General features: G+C 42.7%; 1 pseudogene across 1 annotated transcript; it reads right to left on the bottom strand.

Moving 5' to 3' along the window:
- Nucleotides 1-8,213: 8,213 nt before the first annotated feature.
- On the bottom strand, nucleotides 8,214-11,601 carry LOC145121485 (enolase-like; annotated as a pseudogene). Its single transcript, XR_013714594.1, has 13 exons — nucleotides 11,596-11,601; nucleotides 11,472-11,501; nucleotides 11,296-11,358; nucleotides 11,131-11,235; nucleotides 10,798-11,043; nucleotides 10,089-10,724; nucleotides 9,917-10,000; nucleotides 9,480-9,596; nucleotides 9,230-9,309; nucleotides 8,927-9,047; nucleotides 8,699-8,852; nucleotides 8,500-8,612; nucleotides 8,214-8,408 (listed from the first exon to the last, which is right to left on the bottom strand). The product of XR_013714594.1 is annotated as an enolase-like (transcript).
- Between the last annotated feature and the right edge of the window lie 8,605 nt (nucleotides 11,602-20,206).

Below are 20,206 nucleotides of genomic sequence, written 5' to 3' on the forward strand. Positions count from 1 at the left end.
GGATGAGATTGGAAAATACTATTTTATCTATTATTAAAATGAAATTTTTAGGACCATATTTTTGAATGTTACAAGTTGGTATCAGAGCCTTGGTTTGAGGGATTCGGGTACACTCTCGGGTGTGTATGAACTCAAACTAAGGACTTGGTAGAAATTTTCAAAAGAAAAACATTTTTATAAAAAGGATTTCTAAAAGAGAAAAGGGTGTGGTGCATGCAATCAGCCGAGCTCAAGTAAGTTATCCCAAAATACCCATACATGTTATGATATGTTTTGAATTATGAATATGAGAATCACATGCTAGATTAGGGGTAAGGATCTAGGAGAAATGCCTTTGTATGCCTACTTGTTGAGCTTATAGATTTGCATGCTAGTGCTGATCAGTCGGTAATAGGATGGCCTGATTAGGTTATGCTCTGTTCCGATTACTTGATGCTCGAATGCTTCTTGCTTTGTGCTTTTAGGAGTTCTTGCTAATTTCAGCTAGTTAGTAAGCGAGTATGCTAAAGTTACATATTATGGAAATAAAATAATTTCAAAAGTTTAGGTTTAACTCTATTGCGCAGCTCTTGTTTGAGTCCAACCGTTGTAGTGAGAGACCTCCCATTCGAAGAATTATCTAGTTTTTGTAATATGTAATTGTATTCGTGAGCTAGTTACAGGATGTTAGCGTGAGTTCCTTCTACAGCTGATGGCGGTTAGTGGTGTGGAGTTTTCCCTAGGAAAACCTAGGATGAGATTTAGTGTTGGGAGCCTTAGCTGTGAGGGATCGGTTGGTTAGAGAGCAATTTGGCTGAACTAATGCACTTCTTGAGGAAAGTGCGGATAGATGTGCAAGGTAGTATGGGCCCGTACAACTGGAAGCAGAGGCTTCGTACTCGATTCAAGGAGTGATACAATGAATCCAGGGACCTTGTGTAGTTATGATTTTCCTGATATGCACACTGATGCTTATTCTGATAGTTTTATGGTCTATTTTCAGTATGGTGGAATTGCGAGGCAGACCAGTGGCAGTTTCGGTGTTGGGGAGGGTTCATGCTCAGGTTCTAGAGTTGGGCAGCTTGATGACCAGACGAGGGAGTTCATCACATCTGAGATTACGCGCAGTATCCTTGATCAGACTCTTATGATCTTTGGCACAGTCAAGGAGGGTATTCCAGAGATTCTTGATGAGAGATTGAAAATCTTTCACTTTAAGATTGTGGCTTTGATCGGGACGCGCTCTCTGAACTTCAGGGAGTTTCGGGCGTGTGGAGTGCCAGACTATCATGGGGTTAGAGACCCCATTACGAGCAGCAGGTGGTTGGCAGATGTTGCCAACACCTTTCGTACCAGCCGTTGTCCCGAGGGGGACAAGGTTAGACTAGCTTCCTGCCTCCTAAAGGATAAGGCACGTGATTGGTGGGTGGAGGTGGGGCATGCTTTAGGAGATGATGTTATTGATTCGATGACCTGGAGTGATTTCTTGACCAGGTTCCAAGCCGAGTTTGCACCGGTGAATGAGGTGCAGCAGTTGGCGCGAGAGTTCCAGGATCTCCGTCAGACTACTGAGACGGTGACTGAGATCACCATTATATTCAGGGAGAGGGCACTTCTAGTTCTGCAGTATGCGGTGGACGAGGAGATGAAGAAGGCACGATACCATGAGATGATGAAGAGTGATATTCGGCAGTTTGTTAGCCAATTCGGCACTTTGTTAGCCAATCCAGCTGCAAAACATTGGAAGACATGATAGCGAAGGCTAGGGAGAGGGAGATTGACTTAGAGATGGAGAGGAAGAGGAATCCAGATTCTGCGACGGGTGTTGAGGGTTCGGGCAAGAGGCCTAAGGCATCTGATTCTAGACCGAGAGGCCAGCATGGTCATAGCCGATGTGGAAAGTACGGAAAGATGCACAAGGGGACGTGCAGAGGGGTGGGTTCTGGCTGCTTCAAGTACTGCTGGACTGGTCATTTCAGCAGAGATTGTACTGCTACCACCCCCATCACTCCGGTATCTGATCTGTTTTGCTTTCAGTGCAATCAAAGGGGCCACAAGAAGGCCCATTGTCTGAGTTTGGTTGCGGTAGGAACGGTGTTAGCACCCGCTCCTACGACATTGAGGATTATTGACGGCCGTTAGAGCCAGGCAGATGCGCCAGCAGCGAAGAGCAGGGTTTTCCAGCTGACGGCGGAGGAGGTGCGTGCAGCTCCCAATGTTGTGACAGGTATGTATCTTCTCCTTATCTCTTTATCTATATTAAATTGTTGCTTATGTTTATGTGTTTTATTTGAGGATCGTTCCTTGTGAACGGTATCTCTGCCTTGGTATTATTTGATTCGGGGGCTACCCGATCTTTTGTACTTCTTACACTTAGCAAGAAATTTGCTCGATTGTATCCTTCGGTTGTTCAGTGAGCGGTATCCGGTTGATCTGGTTGCCATTACTCTGCGCGGGAACAAGGTCATCGTGGGCATGGATTAGTTGAGCCCTAATGGAGCAGTGATCGACTGTGAGCAGCAGTTAGTGTGGGTTCGGACCCCAAGTGGGGGAGAGTTGGTGATTCAGGGAGAGAGACCGCAGAGTGGGCCGATTATGTGTTCAGCAGCGAGAGTTGGTGACGACTGTGAGCGACAGTTGGTGACGATACGGGACCCTAGTGGGGGAGTTCTTACGGTTTATGGCGAGGGTACCCGTTCTCGGTCAGCATTTTGTTCAGCCGCGAGAGCGAGGCAGAGTCTACAGCAGGGCTGTAGTGGGTTTGTGGCTTATGTGGTAGATACGAGGGTTGGTGCAGAGAGACCGAGGACGGTCGATGAGGTCCCGATAGTGCGTGAGTTCCCGGATGTTTTCCCCGAGGAGTTGTCGGGTGTGCCTCCTGAGAGGCAGGTGGAGTTCCGCATCGATTTGGTTCCGGGGGCAGCGCCTATCGCCAAGGCACCCTACCGCCTTTCACCTTCAGAGATGCAAGAGTTATCCTCGCAGCTTCAGGAGCTGCTGGGGAAGGGGTTTATACGGCCGAGTAGCTCTCCGTGGGGAGCGTCATTCCTTTTTGTCAAGAAAATGGATGGTTCACACCGGATGTGCATTGATTACCGGGAGTTGAACAAACTGACGGTCAAGAACCGTTACCCCTTACCGAGGATCGACGATTTGTTCGATCAGTTGCAGGGAGCGTCTTGGTTCTCCAAGATTGATTTGAGGTCTGGATATCACCAGATGAGGGTGCGTGATGAGGATACCCAGAAGATAGCGTTCAGGACTTGTTACGGGCATTACGAGTTCATGGTGATGCCTTTCGGGCTCACCAATGCACCGGCAGCGTTCACGGATCTCATGAACAGGGTGTGCAGGCCGATGTTGGATCGTTCGGTGATCGTATTCATTGATGATATATTGGTGTATTCGAGATCCAGAGAGCAGCATGAGGAGCATTTGAGGGAGATCCTAGGGGTTTTGAGATCGGAGAGGCTGTACGCCAAATTCTCCAAGTGTGATTTCTGGTTGCGAGAGGTCCAGTTCTTGGGACATCTTGTTAACCAGAATGGGATATTGGTCGATCCGGACAAGATTGAGGTTGTGATGAATTGGGAGGTGTCGAGGACCCCCACCGAGATCAGGAGTTTTCTAGGATTGGCCGGCTATTATCGGAGATTTATCAGGGATTTCTCCAAGATCGTTGTGCCTCTTACCAGATTGACCCGAAAGGGTGTTGCTTTTTCGTGGGGTCCGGAGCAGCAGACCTCGTTCGAGAAACTTCGCCAGAGATTATGCGAAGCCCCGATGTTAGCACTCCCGGAAGGGATGGAGGATTTTGTGGTGTATTGTGACGCATCGATATCAGGATTGGGTGCAGTACTTATGCAGAGGGGGCATGTGATAGCGTATGCATCGAGGCAGCTGAAGCCTCATGAGACGAGATATCCCACCCACGATCTGGAGCTGGGGGCAGTGGTGTTCGCCCTCAAGATCTGGCGACACTATTTATATGGGGTTCGGTGTACCATATACACGGACCACAAGAGCTTGAAGTATTTGATGGATCAGTCCAACCTGAATATATGCCAGAGAAGATGGTTGGACGTGGTAAAGGATTACGATTGTGAGATCCTGTACCACCCGGGCAAAGCTAATGTTGTAGCTGATGCCCTGAGCCGTAGGGCGGAGAGTGCTCCGATACGAGATGTTTTCTTGAGATTGACAGTTATGACTCCGGTGTTGGACACCATTCGGGAGGCCCAGGCAGAGGTCGTAAGACCGGAGAACCGCAAGAGGGAGCGGGTAATCGGACAGGCACCTGAGTTTGTTACCGATAGCCGTGGGCTTATGACCTTCCAGGGTCGGATTTGGGTGCCGTATACGGGTAGGGCACGTACCGTTCTGATGGAGGAGGCGCACAGATCGAGGTTCTCGATCCATCCCGGGGCCAGTAAGATGTACTTGGATCTGAAGAAAGATTACTGGTGGCCCTGTATGAAGTGGGATGTAGCATGGTTTGTTGAGAGGTGCTTGACCTATCGCAGGGTTAAGGCCGAGCACCAGTGTCCACATGGCAAGTTGCAGCCACTTGAGGTTCCCCAGTGGAAGTGGGAACATATTTCCATGGATTTCATCACCAAATTGCCGAGGACCGCGAGGGATGTCGATGCAATTTGGGTGATCGTCGACCAGCTGACGAATAGCATGCATTTTCTTGCTATCAGTGAGAGCTCTTCTGCTGAGAGGTTGGCAGAGTTGTATGTGAGGGAGGTGATATCGCGTCATGGGGTACCGATCTCGATTGTGTCAGACCGAGATGTACGTTTCACTTCCAGGTTCTGGAAGAAGTTCCACGAGGAGTTGGGTACGAGGTTGCATTTCAGTACCGCCTACCACCCACAGACGGACGGGCAGAGTGAGTGGACGATTTAGACGCTTGAGGACATGCTCCGAGCATGTGTGTTGGACTTCGGTGGAAGTTGGGACACGTACTTGCCGTTGGCTGAGTTTTCCTATAACAACAGCCACCATTCGAGTATTGGTATGCCTCCCTTCGAGTTGTTGTACGGGAGGAGGTGTCGGACTCCCATTTGCTGGGGAGAGGTAGGGCAGCGTGTGATGGGTAGCACTGAAATAGTGCTTCAGATGACAGAGCAGATACAGCAGGTCAGGCAGAGGTTGTTGACAGCCCAGAGTCGCCAGAAGAGTTATGCGGATAGGCGACGATCCGAGCTTGAGTTCCAAGTGAGAGACTTCGTACTCCTGAAGGTGTCTCCTTGGAAAGGAGTGATCCGATTCAGGAAGAGGGGCAAGCTGGGGCCCCGGTACATTGGTCTGTTTAGGGTGACCGCGAGGGTGGGCAGAGTAGCATATCGGTTGGAGCTACCTGCGGAGCTGAGTCAGATTCACGATACCTTTCACGTGTCTCAGTTGAGGAAGTGTATAGCCGACGAGTCGGCAGTGGTACCACTGGAGGATATTCAGGTGGATGCGAGCCTGAATTATGTTGAGAGGCCAATCGCGATTATGGATCGGAAGATCAAGATTCTGAGGAACAAGGAGGTGCCTCTGGTTCAGGTCTAGTGGCAACATCGGAGAGGGTCCGAGCTGACTTGGGAGCTAGAGTCAGAGATGCGAGAGCAGCACCCGAAGTTGTTTTCAGCATAAGACTTCGAGGGCGAAGTCTGGTTCTAGTGGGGGAGAATTGTAACATCCTGAAATTCAGGTACAACTATTTAACCCTTCTCTTTTGTCAAATTGTCAAGTTTAGCCCTTAAGGGGAATTTGTAGCAAATGAGTACGCTGGGCGTACTCCAGAGTACGATGCGCGTACTCATGCGCTTAATTTGGACGCGGACTCGCCTGGGTACGCTGGGCGTAACAGGCCCAGATGCAAACCCTAATATTTGGCTTGTGCACTATATAAGGAATGCTAAGACTCATTTCTCAGCCACCATATCAGAGAGTGAAACCCTAAGAGAGCCTTTCTTCATCTTTAAGCTTGTGTGTGAGAGTTTTGAGCTAAAAGTGTCTTGGTGTGTTAGTAAAGAAGAAGGAGAAAAGCTTGTGGAGGCTAGGGCTTGAAGTGCAAGTTTGGATCTAAGATCTTCAGAGAAAGGAGCTTCATATAGAGGTATAAAGTTCAAAACTTTCCTCTTTGTTTGGTTTAATGTTGCATGGACCATTTTAGGGTTAAAAGTCCCAAAGGTGGAGACATTATGAGTGTAATGTACTCCATGGACCTAGATCTGTCCCATTTCAGTGATATATGTGTTGTAGATCCATAAAAATCCCATCTTGGTCGTTGTTATGAGGTCATGCTTGAATTATGAGCTTTCTAGAGTTGGGAAATGGAATGATAAGGGTGTTAGTGACTTGTCCAGCCATGCAAAGGCTTAAAGTCATCAAATTTATGGATTAAGAGGCTTAGAAATGGTCAGATCTAGAAGTTGGACGTGGGTCTTAACTGTTTAAGACCTCAATCAGCTTAGGGACTGAAACTGGGAGTTATGCGGGGCGTAATCCCAGTACGCGCAGCGTAAGGGGGTCGCGCACCCCGTTTTTGTGAGGACGCCGGGTACGCCCAGCGTACACGTTTGGTACGCACAGCATAACCCGGGAAGTTGACTTTTGTTGACTTTTAGGGTTTGGTCAACTTTAGGGTCTTTGAGCCATAAGAGGGGTAAAATGGTCTTTTACCCTTCTGAGAGTATTAAGGGAAGGAATAGTCTAGCCTTGAGAGATGTATTGATTTAGAGTGTTTATTTCATATGATTAGGCGGAGGCTAGACCAGATTTACAGAGTTCGAGATTACCGAGTTACCCGAGGTGAGTCTTCTCACTATACTTTACCTAGAGTGGTAATTAGAGTTATGTGACAGAGTAATTCGTATGCTTTTGCATGATGTGATTTCTATGTGATTTATGCTATGTATGTTACAGAGTTTACAGAGTTAGGACCGGAAGGTCCACAGAGTTAGGGCCAGAGGGCCCACAGAGTTATGGGACTGGAGGGTCCCACTGAGACACATTGACCAGAGGGTCAAACAGAGTTATAGCCTCGAGTGGCTAATATGTGTTGTGTGTGGTATTTTGGGGAACTCACCAAGCATTTATGCTTACAGTGTTGTGTTATGTGTTTCAGGTACCAGTGAGGATCGCGGGAAGGCGCCGGCATGATCTGTACACACTCATGGAGTTTTTGTTTATGTGATTCTACGATATGTTTTTCTATGATGACAGTGGATACATTATGTTTATTATTATTTTATGAAGGAAAGTATGTTTTGAAATTGTGAAAAATTGTTTTGAAAATTTGGGTGTTACACGAAGCTTCCCAGGACCGCGCGCGGAGTGTATTCTATTTGGGTCATCATGGATCGATTGACCAAGAGCGCGCACTTCATCCCGATCCAGGAGAGTATTTCTGTAGTGAAACTAGCTAAGATATATGTTCGTGAGGTGGTGGAACGTCATGTGGTGCCGGTATCGGTAGTTTCAGACTGGGATGTTTGTTTACTTCCAGGTTTTGGAAGCGGTTTCATGACGAGATGGGCACTCGTCTCCATTTCAGTACGGCTTTTCATCCGCATATCGATAGGCAGAGTGAGTGGACGATTCAGACTCTTGAGGACATGTTGCGTGCGTGCGTATTGGATTTTGGTGGGAGTTGGGATACGTATCTTCCGTTAGCGGAATTTTCGTATAACAACAATTATCACGCTAGCATTGATTGACCTCCTTTCGAGATGCTCAATGGGAGGAAATACAGGACCCACTACTAGAAAAACAACCTTTTACGACGTGCAATGTGTGTCGTAAAACGCTCAGACGATGCGCAAATGCGTGTCAAGGAAGGCCCTGTCAAAACGAGAGACGACACGCTTTTGCACGTCGTCTATTTACGACGCGCATTTACGACACGCATTTATGACGCTCATTTACGACACACAATGCGTATCAAGGAAGGCCCTGTCATAAAGGCAGACGACACGCATTTGCGTGTCGTAACCTTACGACGCGCCTTTAGGACACGCAATGCATATCATTAAAGCCCCTGTCATAAATGAAGATAACACGCATTTGCGTGTCATAAACTTCAGCAACCATTTACGATATGCATATACAACGTGCCTTTACGATACTCTTTTACGCATAATACAAAAATATAGAAACACATATATACCAAAACAATCAATTTCATCCAATAACATCATGTCAAAAAATTATAATACATTGATATTAATGGGATCTGATTGTACATTGTTATTAAGAGGTTTTCCGTAACTATATAACCTAATACTACATTGCTATAAAGGGGCACCTTCTTGTTTCAGTAACTCGTCATTAAGCTGTCTGAAGAAGCTCTAAAACCCTTCATGTATCCAACCAATCATCATGTCTCTTAGCTTCAATATCAATCCCAACTCTTGATCAAGAACACGGAAATCCTACATAACAATCATGTCAGTTGTACAATATCAATATCAACTAATTAATAATACACATGGTATGTATGATAGTGGAATCAAAATGATCTACCAATAAGAGTTTTGTAATGCCTTGAATCAAAGTATTTTTAGTGTCCTCAAGGGCAGCTTCCAAAGGATACTCCTTGCCTGTGCCATCTTCCTTTTAAATTTGCAGGAGAGTGTCTAGTAATTCAAATCAGAAAAGAAAACCAATGAGTGTCATGCAAAGTGTTTAAATTAAATTAATTGGCCAAAGCCAGCTTAATTACCTCTTGTTCACCAATGCAAAGGTCAAGAAACTCCAAATCAACAATAGGGACACCAGGTGCATTGAAGTTTGAAATAATATCAACTAGTAGGTGAGCCCGTGGTAAACCACGGGTTGCTTTTTTTGTTGTTTTTTTGTCGTCATTTCCTTGAACACTAAATGCAACAATATTTACAAAATTTTAGTTTTTTATTCTAAATTTATAAATTTTATAATCGAGTAACCTAACATGTTGTATTGCAATCCCTTGGTCAACACTTGAGCAAGTAGCTTTCCAGCCTTGTCAGATGCGGAGGGAAAGAAGTTGTAATGTGCAATTCCATAGTTTAATCATGAATAATCTCTAACACCTGTCATCAATTCAAAAGTTTTCAAAATGTTAACAAATATAAACTATTATTATCAAGTATAATATATATCATTTCAATGCGTCTCCGGAAGGTCATTTTTTATGAAAATATGTAATTGTAAAATATATACATATTATTACTATAAAAACCAAAATAACACGAACTATGATTAACTGAATTACTTTTGCTTTCTGACAAATGGGTTCCATAGATGCATTATCCGTTTCTCATCTTGGGAAACATCCATAAACTCATGAAGCATCTGAACCAAAAAAAACAGCAATATACTTTTACATATTTTCATTTCTTCCTATGAAAAAAAGTCTACCCAATAAAATAGTCGAATACATTTTTGAAAGTGCAACGCTCTATGAAAAAAAGTCTACCCAATAAAAAGTAGAATGGCATAATTAGGAGAAAAAGAGATTATACCCTTCAGTCTTTGATGTTCGGATGTCTTACATGTAATGCATTCCAAATGACCTCCAAAAACTGTTGTTCTTCATGCGGAGCTACTGCTACAGTATGTATACACTTCATTGCAAATACCTAAAACACAAAAAATAAATCATCATGTCTACTACAATTATTAATACTCTGTTATAAAACTTGGTAATTTTATTTACAATTTAGTTAAATGTTTGACCCTTATCCTACAAAATTACTTCTAACAGTATGATTTCGGTCCAAAATTGATCTATGGTCTCTAATTTATCTATCATCTTCTTATAAAACCACCCCATCAGTTTCTTCTTTATTCATTGCATGAGCTTTTGTATTTTACCCAATTTTCTAGCATATGTTATAACCCCTTTAACCTCCACGAGAAAATTATTTTCAAATACAAAATTATAAAAAGTTGCCCAAACATGGTTTTCCAAAATGCCCTTTCGCTCATGTCCATGTCTGGTTTCTGAAAACCAAGTTTGGTTTCTCTTCACCTGTCACCAGACCTGTTAAAAGGAAATTACTTTAGTTCTTCTAAGGATGGTTTGGAGTACCACTCGTTATATAACATAGTATTGATTAAAATAATCTCACCTATTAATTAATTTCATAGAACAAAGCTTGCAAGGTTAGCATTCTTGTCCATTGTGAGAAGACGATTGCTTTCTCGTTTAGGGGTGCATTTCCTAAAATACCCTTGGGGTTTGAAATAGATAAGATGATTACACAAAAGCAGAGTAGTTGATACTAGTTTAGTAATTAGAAGTTTGATTTAATAAGGCTCAACTGGTGCACGCAAGTTTGCTCCTGCATAAACAGTTGTTGCTCCCAACTCTTCTACTATCCTCAGAAGCTTCAGTTTTCAAATTAAAATTATAAATATATTCAAGTAACTCATTTACATAAATACAAGTAGAGATTAATTTGATTATCTGTTGTATTTTGCAAGTCGTTCTGAACGACAAGGAGCTCCAATTTTAATCTGAACCTGTTTCACACACAAACTCCCATAATAAATATCATTTATAAGTTATAACATAACAAAAGACTACCTCAAAATCTGCTAAAAATATTAATTAATATTATTATCGTTGACAAGCCAACTGAAAGATCTGCAATAAAAGTATCCTCTGTTTCTCCACTTCTATGGTTGGCCATCACACCCCATCCAGCACGCTTCGACATTCTCGCTGCCTCGATGCTTTCTGTAACCGACCCAATTTGGTTCACCTAAAACAATTTATAAATCTTATCATTAAGAATCCCTAAAATACCCATGAAGACTAACTAATAATCAACATACCTTAAGAAGAAGGGCATTGCAACTCTTCTCTCTGATTGCTTTCTCTACACGCTTGGGGTTTGTCACAAGAAGATCATCACCAACAATTTGAACCTATTCACCAATTTCTGATGTCATCTTTTGATAATGCTCCCAATCATCTTGATCAAAAGGGTTCTCTATTGATACAATCGGGAAATCACCCACAAATGATTTGTACACATTCTTCAAACTGTCCCCTGATATCTTCTCTGATCCATCGTTGTTCTACAACATACATCAATACAAAATTACAAACCCCTTTTATTTTTATCTAATTTCATAATAACACTTAATACAATAATTAATTCTTACATCTTCCTTAAATTTCAAATCATAGGTTTTGCCCTTGTCTTCATAGAACTCAGACGCAACAACATCCATTCCAATAACAACCCGGAATTTGGAATTAATCTTTTTTTTTCAGAAACAATCAAACAATACAACAGTCAACATATATTTAATAAAAAGAAAAATTACTTTTCCAGTATATCCGGTTTTTGCTATTGCAGTCTTCAAGAGCTCAAGACCTTCTTTGTTCTCCTGCATTACAAATAATGACAACAGATTGGTTTATTTATATAAATATAAATATAATTTATTAAAGTAAAATTCATGACCTAGATGTTGGGAGCAAAGCCACCTTCATCACCAACATTTGTGGCATCCTGGCCTTCTTTGTTCTCCTGCATTACAAATAATGAAATCAGTTTTTACTTCCAGACCCATTTTCATGGCTTCCTTGAAAGAAGAAGCTCCAACAGGGAGATAGTGTTATACAGCCATATGTTGAAAAATATGGAAACTATTTGAAACGTTATCTATAAATCTTTATGTACCTAGGGCAATCTCTGGATCGATTTCATCTAGAAGAGATACTTTGTGACCTTAATCCTATTAGCTTTCAAAACAAAGTGGTTTCAAAACAAAATGGTATGGAAAATAAAAACTATCCAGTTTAGGCTCTATTTATACATCGGCAGTATGTTACACATCAGCAGCTCAAGAGAAAATGCTCAACCAAACTCAAATTAAAGGCAAAACCGTCCAGTTTAGGCTCTATTTATCAAATGCAAAAATCATAAAATTTTAACAACATATAAAATCAAGATCATAAAACCAGAAAATTTACTAGGATTCCTATTTCCATATTCCACAAACCAAGGCAAACCATACAAATCCATTTGACAAATATGCATTCAGAATTCTCGAAAGAAAATAATCAAAACGCAAAGAATAAGATTTTGGTTACTATTTCAGATGCATAATTTCAGATTTCAGAGTTTGGGAATTTAGATTTTGATTTATACTTTAAATAATGAAAGAAAAAAAAATGTAGCTTCTTAAAACAAAAAGAATCACCGTTTCTTGCAAGACTCATGGCAATCGATTTCTTACTTTAGGCTTGATTATTTCATGTGATCGACTCCTCATTTTCTGAATTTTTGGCGAGATTGTTGAGCTGCGTTTTGCCGCCTTCTACTACCCTTCAATGCATCGACTGGCTCATGCCCTATATCAAAATTTGTGCCGAAAATTAATATGCCTATAAGAGCTCGACTAAGTTTTATGCCCCCTTCATAGTGATGCCCTGGGCGGTGGCCCAGGTCGCCCTACACTTAGGTCGTCCCTGAATGTGGTTGTGGTCTTTGAAGATAGAAAAGTTAAAACAAAACGACAATAAATTATTTCACCACGGAAGGCTTTGGGAGATTGATCACGAAGTATTGATCCACATAATCAATGGAAGATTATGGTTATTTTGGGATGCTAAGGTTTTGGTTAAAGGGGATGTAAGAACTAAATATGAGAAAACGGCCCTAGAGCCCAAGGGGCCCCTAAATCAAAATGAGGCTTTCATCCCAAGGGTACCTGACGTCAAAATATGGCTGCCAATTAGGGTTTTTTTTCATGTAGAGGATGTAGTTGGAGTTTTTCTTGAAGAGAAAGCCTGAGTTGTGTTGGACGAATGAAGAAGGGTTGGAGGTGCTGGAGGTGGGTGAAGACGAAGGCCCTAGGTATTCCCACTGCTGAAGATGAAGATGAAGGCCCTAGGGCTTTTTCTTGCTAAGTCGAAGAGGCGGGGGGTTTAATTTTTGGGATCCAATAGGCGGGGGTAATTTTCGTCGATTTCATTTCCCGCCTAAAACGCGTGTTTCATTAAAAATTTATAAAGCGACACATTTACATGACGCACATTTTATGAAAGGCGCCCTCCGCATTTCTTTTTTTCTTTTCTGAAACTAATTTTAGGGTACGCATAAATGTGTGTCCTCTATCCTTAAAATTTTGAAATACTGACATTAATTTTTAGGGCACACACAAATGCGTGTCCTCTATCAGTGTGTGTCATTGGTTGCGCGTCATTAAAGGGTTTTTTTCTAGTAGTGACCTCAATTTGTAGGGGCGAGGTCGGTCAGCGAGTCATAGGGAGTACCGAGGTGGTACTCAAGACTACTGAGTTGATTCAGCAGGTTCGGAGCAGGCTCCAGACAACTCAGAGTCAGCAGAAGAGCTATGTCGACAAGTGTCGGTTAGACTTGGAGTTCCAGTTGGGAGATATGGTTCTCCTGAAGGTGTCACCTTGTAAAGGTGTCATCCGGTTCAGGAAGCGGGGCAAGTTGGGCCCCATGTATATCAGTCCCTTTAGGGTTTTGGCTCGGGTGGGCCGGGTTGCATAACGTCTAGATCTTCCAGCCGAGCTCAGCCAGATTCATAGCACATTTCATGTATCTTAGCTGCGGAAGTGCTTGGTGGATGATCCCGCAGTTGTACCCTTGGAGGATATTCGGTTGGATGGCCGTCTAAATTATGTTGAGAGACCAGTGACAATATTAGATCGGAAGACGAAAACCTTGAGGAACAAGGTTGTGGAGCTAGTGAAGGTGTAGTGGTTGCACCGCAAGGGGTCAGAGTGGACTTGGGAGCCCAATGAGGAGATGAGGGAGCATTACCCAGGATTGTTCGAGGCAGCGGACTTCAAGGACGAAGTCTGATTCAAATGGGGGAGAATTGTAACTCCTGGTTTCCGGTATGAATTTATTTTCCAATTATTTATATTTTCTTGGAAGACTCGGTGAGTTGGAAGCCTCAACTCGGCGTGTCGAGTTGTTTTTGGCCGCGAAGTATAATGAATCAACTCAGCGAGTCCAGGTGCCTCAACTCAGTAAGTTGGCAGCTGGGAAGCAAACCCTAATTTTTAGGGTATTGCACCCTATCTAAAGACCTTAAGTCCCTTGGCTGGCCTCCTTACCAGCCTCCTCTGTCCAAAAACCCTAAAATCGAGCATTACCTTCCATTATTGAGTGTGTGAGCTTGGGGAGAGCCTTGAGTGTTCATTTTTGGTGCTTGTTGAAGGAGCTAAGGAATTGGGAGTTACTTGGCTTGAAGAAGGAGTCTTGGATCCAGATCACTAGCTCATTTGCCAAGTTTTTGAGGTATCAAGTTCTCACCTTGCTTAATAATTGCTTCGATCTCTTCTTGGTTTATATTGTATGCTTTTAGCCATGGTTGGGTGGTTGTTGGGGAAGTAGGACGACCCAAATTTTTATTCTTTCAGATCTAAGATCTTCATGATCTCTTTTGGCAGAAAGGTTCCAACTTTATGGTTTTAAGGGATTCATGCATTCGTTAAGTCCTTCTTTTGGCCTCTTTTGAGCATTTGAGCCTCTCCTAGTCATGCATGAGCATAAAGTTGGAAACTTTACATGGCCATTCAGCTTTAAGGTCCAGATCTGCAGTTTGGGGCTATACCTTTGGTGATTTAGTACTTAATGATTAAGTCCTCACCCTTTTAAGCCTAGGGTTTGGGTTTTGAACCCATTTTGGTGGTTCCTAGGGGTAAAGTTGGAAACTTTACCCTTCTAGATGCTATTTAAGTTGAGATCTGAGTTGTAAAGCTCTTAGTTTCGATAGTGTCGGCTTAATGAATTAAGATGTTGGGTTTCTGGCGAACTCGGCGAGTTGGATCAGTTTCTTCCCGACTTTGCAGATTAATGGAGAAACACGGCTAGTTGAAGGATAACTCGGTGTGTTGTGTCAGCTCAGGCCATTGACTTTGACTTTGACTTTAGTATTTGACCAAGTTTGACCTATAAGGGGCTTTTGGGCATTCTGAGTTGTATTTAAGGAAATCGTTTATGTTTAGGGGTTGAGTAGAGTCGATATTCGGAGTCGGGATTTGTTCAGCTATCATTATGTATTCAAGGTGAGTTTCCTTACCGGTTTTAGCAGGTCTAAGGCACCAATGTCGCCCCATGTTTATGTTATGTTGTTAGTATGCTAGCTGTCTTTGTGACTCTTTCATGTGCTTGTGTTTATATGTTTTCCGGGCAAAGGCCCGATGCCGGGCGGGGCCTGATGAATATTTGTATGCTATGTATCTATGTGATTATTATGTGTGTATGTGTTTATTTGATATATGTTATTGTATGTTGTGCGGGGCCCGTTTACCGAGCTCATCTCGATATTGGGCGGGAACCGATGTCGGACAGGGTCTCATGCCGGGCAGGGCCCGATGACATGGCGGGGCCCACTTATATGTTTATTGTATGTTTGGTATGTGGTATTTTATGGGAACTCACTAAGCTTTGTGCTTACGGTTTTTAGTTTATGTTTCAGGTACTTCTGGTTGTAAAGGGAAGAGTTCGGGATGACTACATCGCACACACCATTGGGATTCCGCTTATGATCTTTTACTCTGATTTTATGGCAATTGATACATTGGTTTTTATTTAAATGTTTGGATGAGATTGGAAAATACTATTTTATCTATTATTAAAATGAAATTTTTGGGACAATATTTTTGAATGTTATAGTATTTAAGCACCTTTATGGATCATTTAGCCTCATCTTTTCATCCTCCAAGCCCTTGAGTCGTTTTTGGAAAACCCTAATCCCATAAGATAGTGTTTTGAGACAAAAGTGTGTTCTTTGTGTGCTTAAGGAAGAATGAGTTGCATCAAGGGGATAAGAAGTTGAAGTAAGCTTGTCGATCTTGGATCATCACCTTCTTAGGAAGCTCCAGAAGATAAAAAGTTGTTACCTTTATGCTTTGTTTGCTTGGATCTCATTTTGGTAACTTTATGATGTTCTTATTGTCCCAAAAGTCTCGTTGTTATTCATGTTTGGTTTTGGACGTTTTGGGATGTCCTTTCAGACCCTAAGAAGGGTTCTAAGCCATAAAAATGAGGTCCCTTTAGCTAGTTTGGTTCCATGCTTCTTTTAGAAGGTCCTAATTGATTAAGACCTTGCATTAAGGACTTTTGGACGTGGAAAGTCATAAAGTTGGGAACTTTATGACCCCAGTATGCCTCTGGACCTTGGATCTGAAGTGTGAGATTAAGTGCTAAAGCCATTAAGTACTTATGAAAAAAATGGGTTTTGCGAGGGTACACCCCGCATAGGGAGGTGTATGCCCCGCGTACCAAATCAGCCACCCCGATGATGGATTTTGCATAGCCTCGTGTACGCTGAGCGTACCTCCGGAGTACGCCCTGCGTACGCAGCAGTTTTGGGCCACTTCGTTTTGGGCTTCGGTTTTGGGCTCGGATTGTCTTGGGTCATGTTGGGCCATCTGGATTTTATGGTTTGGGATTTTTGTCTTGTTGGATTTTATTGGTTGAAGGCCCAAGAAAGGAATTATATTTGGGCCTTAGATGTTATTTTTGGATTTTGGGCCTTTATTCATCTAGTTTGGGCCTTGGCTTTGGGCCAAGCTTGTGGAAGGGTAAAAAAGTCTTTTACCCTAATTTGAACTCATAGTGTGAGTCAGGGGCTGGATGTTGATGGGTTGTCATTGTGGATTTGATAAAGCGTGGTTTTTAGCGGATTTCCAGTCGGATTGTTTGTGAGATCAGCTGTTGGTGGGGTGTTGTCTTGATATTGGAGGTTCGGAGATCTGTCAGCCAGCAGCCACGGATCGTCTGTATGTTTCGGCAATGCGAGGTGAGTTTTCCTCACTATACTTTCGGGTCGAAGGCACCAAGGTCGGCCCATTGGTTGGATAACCTGGTATTGTTGATATGATGAAGTATGGAATGGATATGCATGATATTCTTGATATGCTAGTCGGGTAGATCAGTACGACTACATGTGATCCTGTCTGCATGATTACCCGTCTATGTTTGTTAGATGTCGGCATATGGTGTTGGGTTGAGGTTGTACTGCTTCGTGTTGTAGCCAACAAACCCTAGAGCATTCCAGATATGAGCTGAGGGTCGGGTAGGGCATGCTAGACTCATACTGAGGGCTCAGATGCACTCCAGATATGAGCCGAGGACCTGATTGGTATTCCAGACTCGTACTGAGGGCTTGAGAGTATTGGAGCAATCCAGATATGAGCTGAGGGCCAGGTAGGGCATGCCAGACTCATACTGAGGGCTCGATAGCATTCCAGATACAAGCTGAGGAACCAATTAGTATACCAGACTCATACTAAGGGTTGAACTTTGGTATTCCGGTCCGATGACTGATTAGGTTGGAGCAAGCCAGATGTAAGTTGTGGGCTCAAGAGCAGGCCATATATGAGTTGTGGTCCCGTTAGGAAATCCAGACTCATACTGTAGGCTCAGGGGTAATCTAGTCTCTTAGCTGTGGACCCAGTGCATGTTGTTATTTGTATATTTTATCTGCTTGGTGTTGGTACTTTGGGGGAAGTCACTAAGCTTTGCGCTTACAATTTTGTTTATGGTTTCAGGTTCTTCAGATGATTTGTGGCAAGGTGAAGGCGTGACCGTACACATCCTTGTTTTTACAACAGATTGGATCTTCGGAGACTCTGATTTTAAATCATGTTTTGGAGACAATGTTTTTGTAAACACTTTTTGTTAATAAATGGGTCGTTTTGAAAAGTTTTAATTTGCTGAAAATTTTAGGATGAAAACATCCTCAGAGAGATTGGAAGCCAATTCCTCCAAACCACGGTATCTATCTCCGACAGAAGTAGCTAAAGCATCACCATCGTCATCACTGGGAAACCCACCTTCAACTGGTGACACAAGAGAACAACACCAGGCAACCCGCCTAAGCTATCATCGGCCGACTACCTTCTCTAAATTTCGTCGGCAGTCTGAAATCGAATCACCACCGATCGCCTCTGATCCTGACAAAGCAGCCCCATCAACAATCTTCTTCCCATCCACCGGTCTTCAATCACCGACTATTTCTCATTCATCCCATCGAACTACAGCAACAAGCTTCAATGTCAACGACTATCACAGTCGCCAAACCACCTGTTGTTACCGACCACCATCAGCAACGACAGCTTCAACACCGATCTCCATCGCTACTGCTGCATATCTACCAGTCGTCGACCAGCTTCAATAGACGACACAACTGACTAGCACCACTGGCGATTGATATCACTGCTTCGACCTTCTTCTACGGCGTCAACCATTTTCAGCGCCGACAACCTAACAGGGTTGCACCGTAGCACCGACACTTTGATAAACTCCAGTCGATGTCTCCTGGAAAGATACTTCATACCGTAGACTGTCAGATCTTTTCTTTTCTTTGGCATTTCTAGTGAGGAATGATGAATACGGGATGTCGGTTGGAAGCCCTCTCTCCTCAGAAATGGATAGAATGAGAAGAGCAGTGGCCCAAAATTTGATACCCATTGTAGTTTTACCCTTACAACCCATATACGCGTTTTTTTAAAGGAATTTGGGATATAAGTTGGAACTGGACTCAAATAAACCTATTTTGGGTTTGTTCAAGATAGCTTATTTTGTGCTGTAACAAATATATTTGGGTTTCTCTCAATTTGGATCATTAATACTATTAGGCTATCCTAACACTATAAAATAGTCCAATTTTAAAAGACAAAAGTTAGCAATTTAATGCTGACGTGTCGTAGGCTCTACAACAGAATATGTTTTAAGAAGATGCGTCTCGACCCACACCACTTGACGTATTCAAATATAAAAAAGGAGGGAGAAGAGTAGTACACTGCTACTGCTCGTGAAGCATTTTGAAATAACCCCGGAAGAAAATCAATCAGTTTATGATTTAAAGAAAACATACTAACTATCGAATTTGATTATATTGTCTTTTCATATAACCGCTCCTGCGCTGCAACACTCAGGGATCGCCGACGGAAATCTTGCGGAGAAGAGCTCGGTTTGTAAAAACATTTACACCGGACTTGCAAAGAATTTAAGGCTCGAACATGAAAACACAAGCCAATATCATATATTCATTCGTTCTCACTCCTCACCCTTTCTAAAAAGAGGGGAGTAAAAGGGTTAGCACAACATTAAGCAGAAGTGTTACTCCGAGCAAAGAGTTGAACTACATAACCAGCTGACATTGTGTATGATCATGCACTACCAGGAGGACATTAGTGTTTTGAATGAAAGAGCACCTTCATGGCCCAATCCTCAGCAGCCGCGCTACCTGGATCTCATCAATCGCGCCACCCAGCCCTCAGCAACCGCATTTCCCAACTATCAACAGCCGGCTTGACCAGCTCCAGGAAATCTCACTACTTAGCTCTCACCAGTCATGTTGGCCGGTCCTTGGTAGTCTCGATTCTAAGATCTTAGCAGTTGTGCTGCCTGGATCTTAGTAGTTGTGCCGCTCTGTCCTCAACAGCCATGCGACCTAGCTCAGTGTGACAACCCGAAATTTCTATCTTGTAAAGTCATTCAATTCAATCAAAAGTCGGACTTGTTTCTGCTATATTTTAGCATTGTTAAGGGTCTGTTTGAGTGTTCTAAGCCTAGTACATTCAAGGATTGTGTGTTAGGATGTGTTAACTAAAGTTCATCGTGTTGCATTCGAGCCGGAAACTCCATCACAAGGAGTTTACGGCCGCAAACTAGAGTTTAAAATCCGTAAAATCTTGGCAGCAGTGAACCCTTTCCTATATCATATACTTCCTTCATTATTTCTTCACTTCTCACATCTTCAAGTCAAGAACACTCATTTCTCTCTCAAGTATCATCAAGAACACTTCCATTTCTCTTCAAATTTGTAAGTGATTCTTCCATTTTTCTTGACATCCTTCTTGATCTTGTGAAACCCTTTGATTTCATCCATGAATTCAACTCTTTTGGGTTAGATCTTCAAGTCTTCATCTTTTCACCAAGAACACACACTTGTTTCTTGGGCCGTAAACACCCTAAAGACCTCCAAAGTGTGAGTATCTCTTCTATCATCTAGTTATCCATAAGAAACACTTGATTCCTAGCCATGAAACAAACAATAAGTGCATGATCTTTAAGAGTTTATGGTCGTAAACTCTTCCTTTGGCCGTAAAGCCTTCATAAGATCATAGTTTGGCCGTAAACACATCCTTGTGTGGACGTAAACCCCTTTCATACAATCATATGTGATTGTAACACTTCATTCCAAGTGTTTCCTAGTACCTAAGGTTGTTCCCTTACAT

This window comes from Lactuca virosa, chromosome 1 (genome assembly GCF_052849685.1).
Source record: "Lactuca virosa cultivar CGN04683 chromosome 1, Lactuca_virosa_CGN04683_v6, whole genome shotgun sequence".
Lineage (NCBI taxonomy): Eukaryota > Viridiplantae > Streptophyta > Magnoliopsida > Asterales > Asteraceae > Lactuca > Lactuca virosa.